A 7,486-nucleotide genomic window follows, 5' to 3' on the forward strand; every position below is an offset into this window, starting at 1 on the left:
TGCAATTTTTGGTGAAAATGGTTTTAAAATGTTTTTTTTAGGCCTGTCCAGAATGTCGATAGTTCGGCATGACCGGGGTCACTGTTTTTGTGTCAAAAAATGAAAAAAAGAATTCTGAGCTTTTTTTTTGAAAATGGTTCTAAAATGCTTTTTTTTTAGGCCTGTCCAAAATGTCGCTTTTTCGGCATTATCGGAGTCATCGTATTTAGGGACAAAATAGAAATCTGCAATTTTTTGTGAAAATGGTTTTAAAATGTTTTTTTAGGCCTGTCCAGAATGTCGATAGCTCGGCATGACCCGGGGTCACTGTTTTTGTGTCAAAAAATGAAGAAAAAAAATATAAGCTTTTTTTGTGAAAAAGGTTCTAAAATGTTTTTTTTTAGGCCTGTCCAGAATGTCGCTTTTTCGGCATGATCGGAGTCATCGTTTTTAGGGACAAAATAGAAATCTGCAATTTTTGTGAAAATGGTTTTAAAATGTTTTTTTTAGGCCTGTCAAGAATGGCGATAGTTCGGCATGACCGGGGTCACTGTTTTTGTGTCACGAAAATGAAAAAAAAAAATCTGCCATTTTTTGTGAAAATGGTTTTAAATTTTTTTTAGGCCTGTCCAGAATGTCGCTTTTTCGGCATGATCGGAGTCATCGTTTTTAGGGACAATATAGAAATCTGCAATTTTTTGTGAAAATGGTTTTAAAATATTTTTTTAGGCCTGTCCAGAATGTCGATAGTTCGGCATGACCGGGGTCACTGTTTTTGTGTCAAAAAATGAAGAAAAAAAAATCTGAGCTTTTTTTGTGAAAATGGTTCTAAAATGTTTTTTTTAGACCTGTCCAGAATGTCGCTTTTTCGGCATGATCGGAGTCATCGTTTTTAGGGACAAAATAGAAATCTGCAATTTTTGTGAAAATGGTTTTAAAATGTTTTTTTAGGCCTGTCAAGAATGGCGATAGTTCGGCATGACCGGGGTCACTGTTTTTGTGTCACGAAAATGAAAAAAAAATATCTGCAATTTTTTGTGAAAATGGTTTTAAAATGTTTTTTTTAGGCCTGTCCAGAATGTCGCTTTTTCGGCATGATCGGAGTCATGGTTTTTAGGGACAAAATAGAAATCTGCAATTTTTTGTGAAAATGGTTTTAAAATGTTTTTTAGGCCTGTCCAGAATGTCGATAGTTCGGCATGACTGGGGTCACTGTTTTTGTGTCACGAAAATGAAGAAAAAATATCTGCAATTTTTTGTGAAAATGGTTTTAAAATGTTTTTTTTAGGCCTGTCCAGAATGTCGCTTTTTCGGCATGATCGGAGTCATCGTTTTTAGGGACAATATAGAAATCTGCAATTTTTTGTGAAAATGGTTTTAAAATGTTTTTTTAGGCCTGTCAAGAATGGCGATAGTTCGGCATGACCGGGGTCACTGTTTTTGTGTCACGAAAATGAAAAAAAAATATCTGCAATTTTTTGTGAAAATGGTTTTAAAATGTTTTTTTTAGGCCTGTCCAGAATGTCGCTAGTTCGGCAATGACCGGGGTCACTGTTTCTGTGTCACGAAAATGAAGAAAAAAAAATCAGCAATTTTTGGTGAAAATGGTTTAAAAAAAATGTTTAGGCCGGTCCAGAATGTTGCTTTTTCGGCATGATCGGAGTCATCGTTTTTAGGGACAAAATAGAAATCTACAATTTTTGTGAAAATGGTTTTAAAATATTTTTTTCGGCCTGTCCAGAATGTCGATAGTTCGGCATGACCGAGGTCACTGTTTTTGTGTTACGAAAATGAAAAAAAAATATCTGCAATTTTTTGTGAAAATTGTTCAAAAAATTTTTTTTAGGCCTGTCCAGAATGTCGCTTTTTCGGCATGATCGGAGTCATCGTTTTTAGGGACAAAATAGAAATCTGCAATTTTTGGTGAAAATGGTTTTAAAATGTTTTTTTTAGGCCTGTCCAGAATGTCGATAGTTCGGCATGACTGGGGTCACTGTTTTTGTGTCAAAAAATGAAAAAAAGAATTCTGAGCTTTTTTTTTGAAAATGGTTCTAAAATGCTTTTTTTTTAGGCCTGTCCAAAATGTCGCTTTTTCGGCATTATCGGAGTCATCGTATTTAGGGACAAAATAGAAATCTGCAATTTTTTGTGAAAATGGTTTTAAAATGTTTTTTTAGGCCTGTCCAGAATGTCGATAGCTCGGCATGACCCGGGGTCACTGTTTTTGTGTCAAAAAATGAAGAAAAAAAAATCTGAGCTTTTTTTGTGAAAATGGTTCTAAAATGTTTTTTTTAGGCCTGTCCAGAATGTCGCTTTTTCGGCATGATCGGAGTCATCGTTTTTAGGGACAAAATAGAAATCTGCAATTTTTTGTGAAAATGGTTTTAAAATGTTTTTTTAGGCCTGTCAAGAATGGCGATAGTTCGGCATGACCGGGGTCACTGTTTTTGTGTCACGAAAATGAAAAAAAAAAATCTGCCATTTTTTGTGAAAATGGTTTTAAAATTTTTTTAGGCCTGTCCAGAATGTCGCTTTTTCGGCATGATCGGAGTCATCGTTTTTAGGGACAATATAGAAATCTGCAATTTTTTGTGAAAATGGTTTTAAAATATTTTTTTAGGCCTGTCCAGAATGTCGATAGTTCGGCATGACCGGGGTCACTGTTTTTGTGTCAAAAAATGAAGAAAAAAAAATCTGAGCTTTTTTTGTGAAAATGGTTCTAAAATGTTTTTTTTAGACCTGTCCAGAATGTCGCTAGTTCGGCATGATCGGAGTCATCGTTTTTGGTGACAAAAATAGAAATCTACAAATTTTTGTGAAAATGGTTTTAACATGTTTTTTTAGGCCTGTCCAGAATGTCGCTAGTTCGGCATGACTGGGGTCACTGTTTTTGTGTCACGAAAATGAAAAAAAAATATCTGCAATTTTTTGTGAAAATGGTTTAAAAAAAAATGTTTAGGCCTGTCCAGAATGGCGATAGTTCGGCATGACCGGAGTCATGGTTTTTAGGGACAATATAGAAATCTGCAATTTTTTGTGAAAATGGTTTTAAAATGTTTTTTTAAGGCCTGTCCAGAATGTCGATAGTTCGGCATGACCGGGGTCACTGTTTTTGTGTCAAAAAATGAAAAAAGAATTCTGAGCTTTTTTTTGAAAATGGTTCTAAAATGCTTTTTTTTAGGCCTGTCCAAAATGTCGCTAGTTCGGCATGATCGGAGTCATCGTTTTTGGTGACAAAAATAGAAATCTACAAATTTTTGTGAAAATGGTTTTAACATGTTTTTTTAGGCCTGTCCAGAATGTCGCTAGTTCGGCATGACTGGGGTCACTGTTTTTGTGTCACGAAAATGAAAAAAAAATATCTGCAATTTTTTGTGAAAATGGTTTAAAAAAAAATGTTTAGGCCTGTCCAGAATGGCGATAGTTCGGCATGACCGGGGTCACTGTTTTTGTGTCACGAAAATGAAAAAAAAATATCTGCAATTTTTTGTGAAAATGGTTTTAAAATGTTTTTTTTAGGCCTGTCCAGAATGTCGCTTTTTCGGCATGATCGGAGTCATGGTTTTTAGGGACAAAATAGAAATCTGCAAATTTTTGTGAAAATGGTTTTAAAATGTTTTTTTAGGCCTGTCCAGAATGTCGATAGTTCGGCATGACTGGGGTCACTGTTTTTGTGTCACGAAAATGAAGAAAAAATATCTGCAATTTTTTGTGAAAATGGTTTTAAAATGTTTTTTTAGGCCTGTCCAGAATGTCGCTTTTTCGGCATGATCGGAGTCATCGTTTTTAGGGACAAAATAGAAATCTGCAATTTTTTGTGAAAATGGTTTTAAAATGTTTTTTAAGGCCTGTCCAGAATGTCGATAGTTCGGCATGACCGGGGTCACTGTTTTTGTGTCAAAAAATGAAAAAAAGAATTCTGAGCTTTTTTTTGAAAATGGTTCTAAAATGCTTTTTTTTAGGCCTGTCCAGAATGTCGCTAGTTCGGCATGATCGGAGTCATCGTTTTTGGTGACAAAATAGAAATCTGCAATTTTTGTGAAAATGGTTTTACATTTTTTTTAGGCCTGTCCAGAATGTCGCTAGTTCGGCATGATCGGAGTCATCGTTTTGGTGACAAAAATAGAAATCTACAAATTTTTGTGAAAATGGTTTTAACATGTTTTTTAGGCCTGTCCAGAATGTCGCTAGTTCGGCATGACCGGGGTCACTGTTTTTGTGTCACGAAAATGAAAAAAAATATCTGCAATTTTTTGTGAAAATGGTTTTAAAATGTTTTTTAAGGCCTGTCCAGAATGTCGATAGTTCGGCATGACCGGGGTCACTGTTTTTGTGTCAAAAAATGAAAAAAGAATTCTGAGCTTTTTTTTGAAAATGGTTCTAAAATGCTTTTTTTTAGGCCTGTCCAGAATGTCGCTAGTTCGGCATGATCGGAGTCATCGTTTTTGGTGACAAAAATAGAAATCTACAATTTTTGTGAAAATGGTTTTAAATTTTTTTTAGGCCTGTCCAGAATGTCGCTAGTTCGGCATGATCGGAGTCATCGTTTTTGGTGACAAAAATAGAAATCTACAAATTTTTGTGAAAATGGTTTTAACATGTTTTTTAGGCCTGTCCAGAATGTCGCTAGTTCGGCATGACCGGGGTCACTGTTTTTGTGTCACGAAAATGAAAAAAAATATCTGCAATTTTTGTGAAAATGGTTTTAAAATGTTTTTTTAAGGCCTGTCCAGAATGTCGATAGTTCGGCATGACCGGGGTCACTGTTTTTGTGTCAAAAAATGAAAAAAATAATTCTGAGCTTTTTTTTTAAAATGGTTCTAAAATGCTTTTTTTTAGGCCTGTCCAGAATGTCGCTAGTTCGGCATGATCGGAGTCATCGTTTTTGGTGACAAAAATAGAAATCTGCAAATTTTTGTGAAAATGGTTTTAACATGTTTTTTAGGCCTGTCCAGAATGTCGCTAGTTCGGCATGACTGGGGTCACTGTTTTTGTGTCACGAAAATGAAAAAAAAATATCTGCAATTTTTTGTGAAAATGGTTTAAAAAAAAATGTTTAGGCCTGTCCAGAATGGCGATAGTTCGGCATGACCGGGGTCACTGTTTTTGTGTCACGAAAATGAAAAAAAAATATCTGCAATTTTTTGTGAAAATGGTTTTAAAATGTTTTTTTTAGGCCTGTCCAGAATGTCGCTTTTTCGGCATGATCGGAGTCATGGTTTTTAGGGACAAAATAGAAATCTGCAATTTTTTGTGAAAATGGTTTTAAAATGTTTTTTTAGGCCTGTCCAGAATGTCGATAGTTCGGCATGACTGGGGTCACTGTTTTTGTGTCACGAAAATGAAGAAAAAATATCTGCAATTTTTTGTGAAAATGGTTTTAAAATGTTTTTTTTAGGCCTGTCCAGAATGTCGCTTTTTCGGCATGATCGGAGTCATCGTTTTTAGGGACAATATAGAAATCTGCAATTTTTTGTGAAAATGGTTTTAAAATGTTTTTTTAAGGCCTGTCCAGAATGTCGATAGTTCGGCATGACCGGGGTCACTGTTTTTGTGTCAAAAAATGAAAAAAAGAATTCTGAGCTTTTTTTTTGAAAATGGTTCTAAAATGCTTTTTTTTTAGGCCTGTCCAAAATGTCGCTAGTTCGGCATGATCGGAGTCATCGTTTTTGGTGACAAAAATAGAAATCTACAATTTTTTGTGAAAATGGTTTTAAATTTTTTTTTAGGCCTGTCCAGAATGTCGCTAGTTCGGCATGATCGGAGTCATCGTTTTTGGTGACAAAAATAGAAACCTACAAATTTTTGTGAAAATGGTTTTAACATGTTTTTTTAGGCCTGTCCAGAATGTCGCTATTTCGGCATGACTGGGGTCACTGTTTTTGTGTCACGAAAATGAAAAAAAAATATCTGCAATTTTTTGTGAAAATGGTTTAAAAAAATTTTTTTAGGCCTGTCCAGAATGGCGATAGTTCGGCATGACCGGGGTCACTGTTTTTGTGTCACGAAAATGAAAAAAAAATATCTGCAATTTTTTGTGAAAATGGTTTTAAAATGTTTTTTTTAGGCCTGTCCAGAATGTCGCTTTTTCGGCATGATCGGAGTCATCGTTTTTAGGGACAAAATAGAAATCTGCAATTTTTTGTGAAAATGGTTTTAAAATGTTTTTTTAGGCCTGTCCAGAATGTCGATAGTTCGGCATGACTGGGGTCACTGTTTTTGTGTCACGAAAATGAAGAAAAAATATCTGCAATTTTTTGTGAAAATGGTTTTAAAATGTTTTTTTTAGGCCTGTCCAGAATGTCGCTTTTTCGGCATGATCGGAGTCATCGTTTTTAGGGACAATATAGAAATCTGCAATTTTTTGTGAAAATGGTTTTAAAATGTTTTTTTAAGGCCTGTCCAGAATGTCGATAGTTCGGCATGACCGGGGTCACTGTTTTTGTGTCAAAAAATGAAAAAAAGAATTCTGAGCTTTTTTTTTGAAAATGGTTCTAAAATGCTTTTTTTTAGGCCTGTCCAAAATGTCGCTAGTTCGGCATGATCGGAGTCATCGTTTTTGGTGACAAAAATAGAAATCTGCAATTTTTGTGAAAATGGTTTTACATTTTTTTTAGGCCTGTCCAAAATGTCGCTAGTTCGGCATGATCGGAGTCATCGTTTTTGGTGACAAAAATAGAAACCTACAAATTTTTGTGAAAATGGTTTTAACATGTTTTTTTAGGCCTGTCCAGAATGTCGCTAGTTCGGCATGACTGGGGTCACTGTTTTTGTGTCACGAAAATGAAAAAAAAATATCTGCAATTTTTTGTGAAAATGGTTTAAAAAAAATTTTTTAGGCCTGTCCAGAATGGCGATAGTTCGGCATGACCGGGGTCACTGTTTTTGTGTCACGAAAATGAAAAAAAAATATCTGCAATTTTTTGTGAAAATGGTTTTAAAATGTTTTTTTTAGGCCTGTCCAGAATGTCGCTTTTCGGCATGATCGGAGTCATCGTTTTTAGGGACAAAATAGAAATCTGCAATTTTTTGTGAAAATGGTTTTAAAATGTTTTTTTAGGCCTGTCCAGAATGTCGATAGTTCGGCATGACTGGGGTCACTGTTTTTGTGTCACGAAAATGAAAAAAAAATATCTGCAATTTTTTGTGAAAATGGTTTTAAAATGTTTTTTTAAGGCCTGTCCAGAATGTCGATAGTTCGGCATGACCGGGGTCACTGTTTTTGTGTCAAAAAATAGAAACCTACAAATTTTTGTGAAAATGGTTTTAACATGTTTTTTTAGGCCTGTCCAGAATGTCGCTAGTTCGGCATGACTGGGGTCACTGTTTTTGTGTCACGAAAATGAAAAAAAATATCTGCAATTTTTTGTGAAAATGGTTTTAAAATGTTTTTTTAAGGCCTGTCCAGAATGTCGATAGTTCGGCATGACCGGGGTCACTGTTTTTGTGTCAAAAAATGAAAAAAATAATTCTGAGCTTTTTTTTTGAAAATGATTCTAAAATGCTT

The sequence above is a fragment of the Salmo salar genome, unplaced genomic scaffold, assembly GCF_905237065.1.
Source record: "Salmo salar unplaced genomic scaffold, Ssal_v3.1, whole genome shotgun sequence".
Taxonomy (NCBI): domain Eukaryota; kingdom Metazoa; phylum Chordata; class Actinopteri; order Salmoniformes; family Salmonidae; genus Salmo; species Salmo salar.